Genomic DNA, 13,425 nt, shown 5'->3' on the forward strand with positions numbered 1-13,425 from the left:
CTCCCTTCTGGCTTGCAGAGTTTCTGCTGAAAGATCAGCTGTTAACCTTATGGGGACTCCCTTGTGTGTTATTTGTTGTTTTTCTCTTGCTGCTTTTAATATGTTTTCTTTGTATTTAATTTTTGATAGTTTGATTAATATGTGTCTTGGTGTGGTTCTCCTTGAATTTATCCCATATGGGACTCTGTGCTTCCTGGACTTGATTAACTATTTCCTTTCTCATATTAGGGAAGTTTTCAACTATAATGTCTTCAAATATTTTCTGAGTCCCTTTCTTTTTGTCTTCCTCTTCTGGGACCCCTATAATTCGAATATTGGTGCATTTAATGTTGTCCCAGAGGTCTCTGAGACTGTCCTCAGTTCTTTTCATTCTTTTTTCTTTATTCTACTCTGCAGTAGTTATTTCCACTATTTTATCTTCCAGGTCACTTATCCGTTCTTCTGCCTCAGTTTTTCTGCTATTGATTCCTTCTAGAGTATTTTTAATTTCATTTATTGTGATGTTCATCGTTGCTTGTTTCCTCTTTAGTTCTTCTAGGTTCTTGTTAAATGTTTCTTGCATTTTGTCTATTCTATTTCCAAGATTTTGGATCATCTTTACTATCATTATTCTCAATTCTTTTTCAGGTAGACTGCCTATTTCCTCATCATTTGTTAGGTCTGGTGGGTTTTTACCTTGGTCCTTCATGTACTGTGTGTTTTTCTTTCTTTTCATTTTGCTTATCTTACTGTGTTTGGGGTCTCCTTTTTGCAGGCTGCTGGTTTGTAGTTCCCGTTGTTTTTGGTGTCTGTCCCCAGTGGCTAAGGTTGGTTCAGTGGGTTGTGTAGGCTTCCTGGTGGAGGGGACTAGTGCCTGTGTTCTGGTGGATGAGGCTGGATCTTGTCTTTCTGGTGGGCAGGTCCACATCTGGTGGTGTGTTTTGGGGTGTCTGTGGCCTTATTATGATTTTAGGCAGCCTCTCTGCTAATGGGTGGGGTTGTGTTCCTGTTTTGCTAGTTGTTTGGCATAGGGTGTCCAGCACTGTAGCTTGCTGGTCGTTGAGTGGAGCTGGGTCTTGGCGTTGAGATGGAGATCTTTGGGAAATTTTTGCCATTTGATATTATGTGGAGCTGGGAGGTGTCTTGTGGACCAGTGTCCTGAACTTGGCTCTCCCACCTCAGAGGCACAGCACTGACTCCTGGCTGGAGCACCAAGAGCCTTTCATCTGCACGGCTCAGAATAAAAGGGAGAAAAAGTAGAAAAAAGGAAAGAAAGAAGGAGGATAACATATAATAAAATAAAGTAAGATAAAATAAAAGAACGTTATTAAAGTAAAAAATAATTATTAAGAAAAAATGTTTTTCTAAAAGTAAAAAAACCAAACAAACAAAAAAAATGGATGGACAGAACCCTAGGACAAATGTTGAAAGCAAAGCTATACAGACAGAATCTCATACAGAAGCATATGCATACACACTCACAAAAAGAGGAAAAGGGGAAAATATAATGTCTTGCTCTCAAAGCCCACCTCCTCAATTTGGGATGATTCGTTGTCTATTCAGGTATTCCAGAGATGCAGGTACATCAAGTTGATTGTGGAGATTTAATCCGCTGCTCCTGAGGCTGCTGGGAGAGATTTCCCTTTCTCTTCATTGTTCGCACCGCTCCCGGGGTTCAGCTTTGGATTTGGCCCTGCCTCTGCGTGTAGGTCACCTGGGGGCATCTGTTCTTTGCTTAGACAGGACTGGGTTAAAGTAGAAGCTGATTAGGGGCTCTGGCTCACTCATGCCGGGGGGAGGGAGGGGTATGGAATGCGGGGCGTGCCTGCGGCGGCAGAGGCTGGCGTGACGTTGCACCAGCGTGAGGCACACCATGCATTCTCCCGGGGAAGTTGTCCCTGGATCAGGGGACCCTGGCAGTGCCGGGCTGCACAGTCTCCTGGGAGGGGAGGTGTGGAGCGTGACTTGTGCTCGCACACAGGCTTCTTGGTAGCGGCAGCAGCAGCCTTAGCGTCTCATACCCGTCTCTGGGGTCCACGCTGTTAGCCGCGGCTCGTGCCCGTCTCTGCAGCTCCTTTAAGCAGCGCTGTTAATCCCCTCTCCTCGCGCACCAGGAAACAAAGAGGGAAGAAAAAGTCTCTTGCCTCTTAGGCAGGTCCAACCTTTTTCCTGGACTCCCTCCCGGCTAGCTGTGGTGCACTAGCCCCTTCAGGCTGTGTTCAGGCAGCAAACCCCAGTCCTCTCCCTGGGATCTAAGCTGTGAAGCCCGAGCGTCAGCTCCCAGGCCCCGCCCACCCCGGTGGGTGAGCAGACAAGCCTCTCGGGCTGGTGAGTGCTGGTCGGCACCGATCCTCTGTGCATGAATCTCTTTGCTTTGCCCTCTGCACCCCTGTGGCTGCGGTCTCCTCCGCGGCCCCGAAGCTTTCCCCCTCAGCCACCCGCAGTCTCCGCCCACAAAGGGGCTTCCTAGTGTGTGGAAACCTTTCCTCCTTCATGGCTCCCTCACACTGGTGCAGGTCCCGTCCCTATCTTTTTGTCTCTGTTTATTCTTGTTTCTTTTCCCTACCCAGGTACATGGGGAGTTTCTTGCCTTTCGGGAGGTCTGAGGTCTTCTGCCAGAGTTTCGTGGGTGTTCTGTAGGAGCAGTTCCACATGTAGATGTATTTCTGATGTATCTGTTGGGAGGAAGGTAATCTCCGCGTCTTACTCTTCCGCCATCTTTCCGGCCCCCAATCAATTACATATTAAAGCTCTCTTTCAGGTTAAGCAGAGTGAGTTTCTGAATCAGTAACTATAATAATTAATTAAGAGACTTTTCCACCTAAATTCATTGGAGTAAGATTCATAAACTCTATATCAACAGAATAGAAATCAAGCAAAATTATCAAATAAAAATTTTCAGAAATACTCATCACGTTTGTTAATATTAAATAAAATTTTAATAAAATGAATATGAAGAATTTATTTATGTAGTCTATATTTAAGTATGATTAATATGGATATCTTATTCTTCATAAAATTATGTTAAATAATCATTCTGTTCCCAGAGACTGTATTGCCTCCTGCTTCAGTCCCTAAATGCTCATTTGTAACTCTAAAAGTCAGACATTTGCCTGTGGTGAGAAAGCCAAACTGCTAATTACTGCTATTAATTTGGATGGTGACTTTGCCTCTGTAAAAGTGAAATATTGGCAGATGTGATAAACAATGCATTTTGAACTTAAAAAAATCAACAAATACATAACTACTTTTTACATTTTTACTTTAACTATGCCAGCATATCAAAATGTTTATATACATTTGTAAGCAAGTAAAACTTTCTCAATGTCTCCTTTTAAAAATATATTTATGTATTATATATATATTTATATAGACCTTTTACATATATATTTTACTATATATATCATATATTTTTATATATATAATATATATTTATATATTTTTAAATATTTATATATATATATTTGCTCTCCTATAGGGTAATGTAGTAACTTACTTTCGAAGTTATCTTCAAAGGTTTAAAAAGTGGATATATTTCACCTCCTTTTAAAAATTCAGTTACACTTCAATTTTAAAATTAAGAATTAACTGAGGAAAATCAGACTCCACTAAAATTTGTTTTTAGAGAGAACTTGGCAGACATAATGTAAGGTGGGTCTTCGTAACCCCTCCTCCCAGTGTTCCTGTCTCAGTGCTCCCCTCCCCTTGAGTGTGAGTAGGACCTGTGTCTCACCTCTAAGCAAGAGAATATGACAAAGGTGAGATCCCACATAGGATGCCCCTCTCATGCTTACGTTATATTCCGTGAGACCGTCTTGCTAGCACACTTGCTCTAGAGACTCCCCTTGCTGTTTGCTGAAGGAAGCCACCATATGATGAAGTTCACAAGGCAAAAATCTCTGGGCAGTCTCTGAGGACTGGGGGTGCCTCTAGGAACTGTAGGCAGCTTCTAGGAGAAGGCAACCTCCAGCCCACAGATTGTAAGAAGTCCACGTCTTCAGTTCTACACACACAAGGAAATTGATTCTGCCTATAATCTGAGTGAGAATGCAAGTAGATTCTTTTTCATCTTAGCTTCCAGATGAGGGTGCATCCCAGGCTATACCTTGATTTTTGCCTTGTGAAACCCTAAATGGCAGAGGTCCCAGCTAAGCTTACCCACACACACTGTGAGATTATAAGTGTGAGTCTGTGTATGTGTATGTTTAACTACTAATTTTGTGGTACTTTGTTACGTAGCGGTAGACAACTGATAGAGATAACTTTCTTTCATTTTCTTTCCTTTTTTTTTTAAGCATCTTTATTGGAGTATAATTGCTTTACAATGGTGTGTTACTTTCTGCTTTATAACAAAGTGAATCAGCTATACATAAACGTATATCCCCATATCTCCTCCCTCTTGTGTCTCCCTCCCACCCTCCCTATCCCACCCCTCTAGGTGGTCACAGAGCACCCAGCTGATCTCCCTGTGCTATGCGGCTGCTTCCCACTAGCTATCTATTTTACATTTGGTACTATATATAAGTACATGCCACATTCTCACTTCGTCCCAGCTTACCCTTCTGCCTCCCCATGTCCTCAAGTCCATTCTGTACGTCTGCATCTTAATTCCTGTCCTGCCCCTAGGTTCTTCAGAACCTTTTTTTTTTTTTTACAGTCCATATATATATGTTAGCTTACAGTATTTGTTTTTCTCCTTCTGACTTACTTCACTCTGTATGACAGAATCTAGGTCCATCCACCTCACTACAAATAACTCAGTTTCGTTTCTTTTTATGGCTGAGTAATATTCCATTGTATATATGTGCCACATCTTCTTTATCCATTCATCTGTCGATGGACACTTAGGCTGCTTCCATGTCCTGGCTATTGTATATAGAGCTGCAGTGAACATTGTGGTACATGACTCTTTTTGAATTATGGTTTTCTCAGGATATATGCCCAGTAGTGGGATGGCTTGGTCATATGGTAGTTCTATTTTTAGTTTTTTAAGAACCTCCATGCAGTTCTCCATAAAGGCTGTATCAATTTACATTCCCACCAACAGTGCAAGAGGGCTCCCTTTTCCCCACACCCTCTCCAGCATTTATTGTTCGTTTTTTTTTTGTTTTTTTTTTCCGGTATGCGGGCCTCTCACTGTTGTGACCTCTCCCCTTGCGGAGCACAGGCTCCGGACGTGCAGGCTCAGCGGCCATGGCTCACAGGCCCAGCCGCTCCACGGTATGTGGGATCTTCCCAGACTGGGGCACGAACTGGTGTCCCCTGCATCGGCAGGCGGACTCTAAACCACTGTGCCACCACGAAGCCCGTTTGTAGATTTTTTGATGATGCCCATTCTGACTGGTGTAAGGTGATACCTGATTGTAGTTTTTTTCTTGTTTTATATTTTTATTTTATTTTTGTTTTGGTATGTGGGCCTCTCAACGTTGTGGCCTCTCCAGTTGTGGAGCACAGGCTCTGGACGCGCAGGCTCAGCGGCCATGGATCATGGGCCCAGCTGCTCCACAGCATGTGGGATCTTCCCCGACTGGGGCACGAACCCGTGTCCCCTGCATTGGCAGGCGGACTCTCAACCACTGCACCACCAGGGAAGCCCCTGATGGTAGTTTTGATTTGCATTTCTCTAATGATCAGTGATGCTGAGTTTTCTTTCGTGTGTTTGTTGGCAATCTGTAAATCTTATTTAGAGAAATGTCTGTTTAGGTCTTCTGCCCATTTTTGATTGGGTTGTTTGTTTTTTTGATATTGAGTTGCATAAGCTGTTGTAAATTTTGGAGATTAATCCTTTGTCAGTTGCTTCATTTGTAAATATATTGTACCATTCTGAGGTTTGTCTTTTCGTCTTGTTTATGGTTTCATTTGCTGTGCAAAAGCTTTTAAGTTTCACTAGGTCCCATTTGTTTATTCTTGTTTTAATTTCCACTTCTCTAGGAGGTGGGTCAAAAGGATCTTGCTGTGATTTATGTCATAGAGTGTTCTGCCTATGTTTTCCTCTAAGCGTTTGATAGTGTCTGGCCTTTCATTTCGGTCTATAATCCATGTTGAGTTTATTTTTGTGTATGGTGTTAGGGAGTGTTCTAATTTCATTCTCTTACATGCAGCTGTCCAGTTTTCCCAGCACCACTTATTGAAGAAGCTGTCTTTTGTCCATTGTATATTCTTGCCTCCTTTATCAAAAGTGAGGTGACCATATGTGTGTGGGTTTATCTCTGGGCTTTCTATCCTGTTTCATTGATCTATATTTCTGTTTTTGTGCCAGTACCACACTGTCTTGATTACTGTAGCTTTGTGATATACTCTGAAATCTGGTAGTGTGATTCCTCCAGCTCCGTTTTTCTTACTCAAGATTGCTTTGGCTATTCGGGGTCTTTTGTGTTTCCATACAAATTGTGAATTTTTTTGTTCTAGTTCTGTGAAATATGCCATTGGTAGTTTGATAGGGATTGCATTGAATCTGTAGATTGTTTTCTGTAGTATGTCATTTTCACAGTGTTGATTCTTCCAATCCAAGGACATGGTATATGTCTCCATCTATCTGTATCATTAATTTCTTTCATCAGTGTCTTATAGTTTTTGGCATACAGGTCTTTTGTCTCCTTAGGTAGGTTTATCCTAGGTATTTTATTCTTTTTGTTGCAGTGGTAAATGGGAGTGTTTCCTTAATTTCTCTTTCAGACTTTCCATCATTAGTGTATAGGAATGCCAGAGATTTCTGTGCATTAATTTTGTATCCTGCTACTTTACCAAATTCATTGATTAGCTCTAGTAGTTTTCTGGTAGCATCTTTAGGGTTCTCTATGTATAGTATTATGTCATCTACAAGCAGTGACAGCTTTACTTCTTCTTTTTTGATTTGGTTTCCTTTTATTTCTGTTTCTTCTCTGAATGCTGTGGCTAAAACTTCCAAAACTGTGTTGAATAATAGTGGTGAGAGTGGGCAAGCTTGTCTTGTTCCTGATCTTAGTGGAAATAGTTTCAGTTTTTCACCATTGAGAAGGATATTGGCTGTGGGTTTGTCATATATGGCCTTTATTATGTTGAGGTAAGTTCCCTCTATGCCTACTTTCTGTAGGGTTTTTGTCATAAAGGGGGGTAAAATTTTGTCAGAAGCTTTCTCTGCATCTATTAAGATGATCATATGGTTTTTCTCCTTCAATTTGTTAATATGGTGTATCACATTGATTGATTTGCATATATTGAAGAATCCTTGCATTCCTGGGATAAACCCCACTTGATCATGGTGTATGATCCTTTTAATGTACTGTTAGATTCTGGTTGCTAGTATTTTGTTGAAGATTTTTGCATCTGTGTTCATCAGTGATATTGGCCTCTAGTTTTCTTTCTTTGTGACATCTTTGTCTGGTATGGTCTCAGGGTGATGGTGGCCTCGTAGAAGGTGTTTGGGAGTGTTCCTCCTTCTGCTGTGTTTTGGAAGAGTTTGAGAAGGACAGGTGTTAGCTCTTCTCTAAATGTTTGATAGAATTCGCCTGTGAAGCCATCTGGTCCTGGGCTTTGGTTTGTTGGAGGCTTTTTAATCACAGTCTCAGTTTCACTGCTTGTGATTGGTCTGTTTATATTTTCTATTTCTGCCTGGTTCAGTCTCGGAAGGTTGTGCTTTGCTAAGAATTTGTCCATTTCTTCCAGGTTGTCCATTTTATTGGCATATAGTTACTTGTAGTAATCTCTCAGGATCCTTTGTATTTCTGCAGTGTCAGTTGTTATTTCTCCTTTTTTATATCTAATTCTATTGATTTGAGTCTTCTCCCTTTTTTTCTTGATGAGTCTAGCTAATGGTTTATCAATTTTGTTTATCTTCTCAAAGAACCAACTTTTAGTTTTATTGATCTTTGCTATTGTTTACTTCATTTCTTTTTCATTTATTTCTGATTTGATCTTTATGATTTCTTTCCTTCTGCTAACTTTTGGGGTTTTTTTTTTCTTTCTAATTGCCTTACATGTAAGATTAGGTTGTTTATTTGAGATGTTTCTTGTTTATTGAGGTAGGATTGTATTGCTATAAACTTCGCTCTTAGAACTGCTTTTGCTGCATCCCATAGGTTTTGGGTCATCGTGTTTTCATTGTCATTTGTTTCTAGGTATTTTTTGATTTCCTCTTTGATTTCTTCAGTGATCTCTTGGTTATTAAGTAGTGTTTTGTTTAGCCTCCATGTGAATGTATTTTTTACAGATTTTTTCCTCTAATTGATATCTAGTGTCATAGCGTGTGGTCAGGAAAGATGCTTTATACAATTTCAGTTTTCTTTAATTTACCAATGTTTGATTGGGAGAATATTCCATGAGCACTTGAGAAGAAAGTGGATTCTGTTGTTTTTGGATGGAATATCCTATAAATATCAAATAAGTCCATCTAGTTTAATGTGTCATTTAAAGCTGTGTTTCTTTATTTCTTTTCATTTTGGGTGATCTGTCCATTGGTGAAAGTGGGGTGTTACAGTCCCCTACTATGGTTGTGTTACTGTCGATTTCCCTTTTTATGGCTGTTAGCATTTGCCTTATATATTGAGGTGAACCTGTGTTGAGTGCATAAATATTTACAATTGTTATATCTTCTTCTTGGATTGATCCCTTGATCGTTATGTAGTGTCTTTCTTTATCTCTTGTAATAGTCTTTATTTTAAAATCTATTTTGTCTGATATGGGAATTGCTACTCCAGCTTTCTTTTGATTCCCATTTCCATGGAATATCTTTTTCCTTCCCCTCACTTTCAGTCTGTATGTGTCCCTAGGTCTGACTTGGGCCTCTTGTAGACGGCATATATATGGGTCTTGTGTTTGTATCCATTCAGCCAGGCTCTTTCTCTTGTTTGGAGCATTTAATCCATTTACACCTAAGGTAATTATCGATATGTATGTTCCTATTACCATTTCCTTGATTGTTTTGGGTTTGTTATTGTAGGTCTTTTCCTTCTCATGTGTTTCCTGCCTAGAGAAGTTCCTTTAGCATGTGTTGTAAAGCTGATTTGGTAGTGCTGAATTCTCTTAGCTTTTGCTTGTCTGTAAAAGTTTTAATTTCTCCATCAAATCTGAATGAGATCCTTGCTGGGTAGAGTAATCTTGGTTGTAGGTTTTTCCCTTTCATCACTTTAAATATGTCCTGCCACTCCCTTCTGGCTTGCAGAGTTTCTGCTGAAAGATCAGCTGTTAACCCTATGGGGATACCCTTGTATGTTATTTGTTGTTTTTCCCTTGCTGCTTTTAATATTTTTTTCTTTGTATTTAATTTTTGATAGTTTGGTTAGTATGTGTCTTGGCCTGTTTCTCCTTGGATTTATCCTGAATATGACTCTCTGCACTTCCTGGTCTTGATTGACTGTGTCCTTTCCCATATTGCAGAAGTTTTCAACTATAATCTCTTCTAATATTTTCTCCGTCCCTTTCTTTTTCTTTTCTTCTGGGACCCCTATAATTCAAATGTTGGTGTGTTTAATGTTGACCCAGAGGTCTCTGAGACTCTCCTCAATTCTTTTCATTCTTATTATTCTGCTCTGCAGTAGTTAGTTCCACTATTTTATCTTTGAGGTCATTTGTCCATTCTTCTGCCTGAGTTATTCTTCTATTGATTCCTTCTAGAGAATTTTTTATTTTATTTATTCTGTTGTTCATCATTGTTGTTTGCTCTTTAGTTCTTCTAGGTCCTTGTTAAACATTTCTGGTATTTTTTCCATTCTATTTCCAAGATTTTGATCATCTTTACTATCATTACTCTGAATTCTTTTTCAGGTAGACTGCGTATTTCCTCTTCATTTGTTTGGTTTGGTGGGTTTTTACCTTGCTCCTTCATGTGCTTTGTGTTTCTCTGTCTTCTCATTTTGCTTAACTTACTGTGTTTGGGGTCTCCTTTTCGCAGGCTTCAAGTTCATATTTCCAGTTGTTTTTGGTGTCTGTCCCCAGTGGCTAAGGTTGGTTCAGTGGGTTGTGTAGGCTTCCTGGTGGAGGGGTCTAGTGCCTATGTTCTGGTGCATTAGACTGGATCTTGTCTTTTTTGTAGGCAGAACCACATCTGGTGGTGTGTTTTGGGGTTTCTGTGACCTTATCATGATTTTAGGCAGCCATTTTGCTAATGGGTGGGGTTGTGTTCCTGTCTTGCTAGTTGTTTGGCGTAGGGTGTCCAGCACTGTAAATTGCTGGTTGTTCAGTGGAGCTGGGTCTTAGTGTTGAGATGGAGCTCTCTGGGAGAGCTTTCCCTGTTTGATAATTACATGGAGCCAGGAGGTCTCTGGTGAACCAATGTCCTGAACTTGGCTCTCCCACCTCAGAGGCACAGGCTAGACACCCAGTTGGAGCACCAAGACCCTGCAGCCACACGGCTCAGAAGGAAAGGGAGAAAAAAAGAAAGAAAGAAAGGCAGACAGACAGAAAGAAAGAAAGAAAGGTAAAGTAAAATAAAATAAAATAAAGTTATTAAAATAAAAAATAATTATTAAAAATTAAATATTTAAAAGGTAATGAAAAAAGAAAAATAAATATAAAGAAAGAAAGAAAGAAGAGATCAACCAAACCAGAAAATAAATCCACTAATGATAAGAAGCATTAAAAAGTATGCAAAAAAAAAAAAAGAAACAAAGAACGGGCAGACAGAAGCCTAGGACAGTTGGTAAAAGTGAAGCTATGCAGACAAAATCAGACAAAGAAGCATACACATACACCTTCACAAAAAGAGAAAAAGAAAAAAATATATATCGTTGCCCCCGAAGTCCACTGTCTCAATTTTGGGATGATTTGTTGTCTATTCAGGTATTCCACCGATGCAGGGTTCATCAAGTTGATTGTGGAGATTTTATCTGCTGCTCCTGAGGCTGCTGGGAGAGACTTCCCTTGCTCTTCTTTGTTCGCACAGCTTCTGGGGTTCAGCTTTGGATTTGGCCCTGCCTCTGCTTTAAAGTAGCAGCTGATTAGGGGGCTCTGCTCACTCAGGCTGGGGGGAGGGAGGGGCACGGAGTGCAGGGCGAGCCTGCGGCGGCAGATGATGATGTGAGGTTGCAACAGCATGAGGCACGCTGTGTTCTCCCGGGGAAGTTGTCCCTGGATCATGGGACCCTGGCAGTGGCGGGCTGCACAGGCTCCTGGGAGGGGAAGTATGGACAGTGACCTGTGCTTGCACACAGGGTTCTTGGTGGGTGCAGCAGGAGCCTTAGCATCTCATGCCCGTCTCTGGGGTCTGCGCTGATAGCTGCGGCTCACGCCTGTCTCTGGAGCTCTTTAAGCAGCGCTCTGAATCCCCTCTCCTTGCATTCCCCGAAACAATGGTCTCTTGCCTCTTCGGCAGGTACAGACTTTTTCCCGGACTCTGTCCCGGCTAGCTGTGGCACGCTAACCCCCTTCAGGTTGTGTTCACGCATCAAACCCCGCTCCTCTCCCTGGGTTCCGACCTCCGAAGCCCGAGCCTCAGCCCCCAGCCCCCGCCCACCCCGGCGTGTGAGCAGATAAGCCTCTCGGGCTGGTGAGTGCTGGTCGGCACGGATCCTCTGTAAGGGAATCTCTGAGCTTTGCCCTCCGCACCCCTGTTGCTGCGTTCTCCTCCGTGGTCCCTCCGCTACCCACAGTCTCCGCCCGCGAAGGGCCTTCCTAGTGTGTGGAAACCTTTCCTCCTTCACAGCCGTCTCCCCACTTGTGCAGGTCCCGTCCCTATTCTTTTGTCTCTGATCTTTCTTTTTTCTTTTGCCCTACCCAGGTACGTGGGGAGTTTCTTGCCTTTTGGGAGGTCTGAGGTCTACTGTCAGCCTTCAGTAGGTGTTCTGTAGGAGCTGTTCCACATGTAGATGTATTTCTGATGTATTTGTTGGGAGGAATGTGATTTCCACGTCTTACTCCTCTGCCGTCTTGCAGGTCTCCCCTCTTTCATTTTCTGTAATGCTCCCAAAGAGTTTTGAAATTAGAGAATGTCAGTATGGTAAAAACAAACAAACAAACAAACAAACAAAGCAGATTTTAGCTATACACCATCAATATGAAAACTTTCTGGAATTTTTAAATGTTAAATACAATTAAAGAGGTTTTTGTTTATTAGATTTCTGCTAAAAGATTAGGTAAAGCAAACTAAAAAAGAAAGTTCATTATAAAATATTGATAATTCCAAGGAAGGTTTAACCTCTTAATAATTTTGGAGAAATTGTAAAATTAATTTTTGAACAGTTAATGAAGTATCAGGGAATCTCTGATATAGCTTTATGAGGAGAGAACACAAATGAATAAAGTTTCGTATCCAGGAACTGCAGATAGATAGGTTGATAGACATAATTCAAAAATATAATGGTTATGTGGTAATAAGACATATTTATATTTCAAAATTTCCCACTAAAATAATGAGGAGACTCATCAGGACCTTGATTCTTAAAATATTTTTAGACTGTTTATTTACAAAAGTAAATAATAGTTTAATTCAACTATTATTGAAAAAATTAGGAACAGAAAGAGAAGTTAAAATTTATAGAAGACTTACCTGATACATTTGCAATGATGCATCTGTAAAATAATTTCCAGTTCTACTTTGGAAAACAAGACTTTTAACTGGGTCTGTTTATCAGATGGCACGCTGACCTGAAACAATACTGTGCTTAAATATTCTATCTTACTATCCCCATAAAACAGCAGATATTCTAAAAAACTCAAATTCTTTGGAAACTAGTAACTTACAAAATAATGTCTACAAGTATCATAATAAATTGTTCAAATGAACTGAAATGTAAATTGCATATTCTTTCATTCATCCATTTATTTGTTAAAAAACACACATTGAGTTCCTATGTATTAATCAGTGTGATGTACAACATTTAGATGTTGTGTATCGTACTTCCCTTATTCAGTACTAATGTTAGGCCACTAAAACACCAGTTTTACCATTTTAAAACACTCTCTAGCCAGACCAGTGAAAACCTGGTTTGCAAATGTATTTCATTAGCACAAGCCCAACTGCATTAAGCCTCGCTTACTAGGTTGCCTTCCCATTCTTCCTACTGGATTCTTACTGTTTTCTTTTATTCCTCTTCTCCTCCCCCCGCCCCCTGCCCCACTCTACAATCCTGGTCATTTTCAACTTTCTAAAAGTTTAAAAAATAAAATATTTTGGTATTTTTAAATGAATGATGTAGTTAACTAAAACAACAACAACAAAAAATAATATATGCTACAGAAAGCGGGTGCTTCCAGGCTGTGGTTGGTTCTATGAAACCATTTAGCTCAGATCAACAGGCAGTTTTCATGGCTCAGAATTTCCTTCTAGTATTTTACCTAGACACCCTTTCCATGTACAAAGATCTTGAATGCTGTCCATTAAATATATATCCCAAGGTAAAATGTGAACTTGTCAAACACAGAACAAATGCACCATACTCCTTGTGACCAGCAGGTGGGCCGAGAGGGGGCCTTGTTACTCATACAGACCCTGAGGTTCTGCTGCCCACCTGCAGCAGGGCAGAAGATCAAGAT

The sequence above is a fragment of the Delphinus delphis genome, chromosome 20 (assembly GCF_949987515.2).
Source record: "Delphinus delphis chromosome 20, mDelDel1.2, whole genome shotgun sequence".
NCBI classification, from domain to species: domain Eukaryota; kingdom Metazoa; phylum Chordata; class Mammalia; order Artiodactyla; family Delphinidae; genus Delphinus; species Delphinus delphis.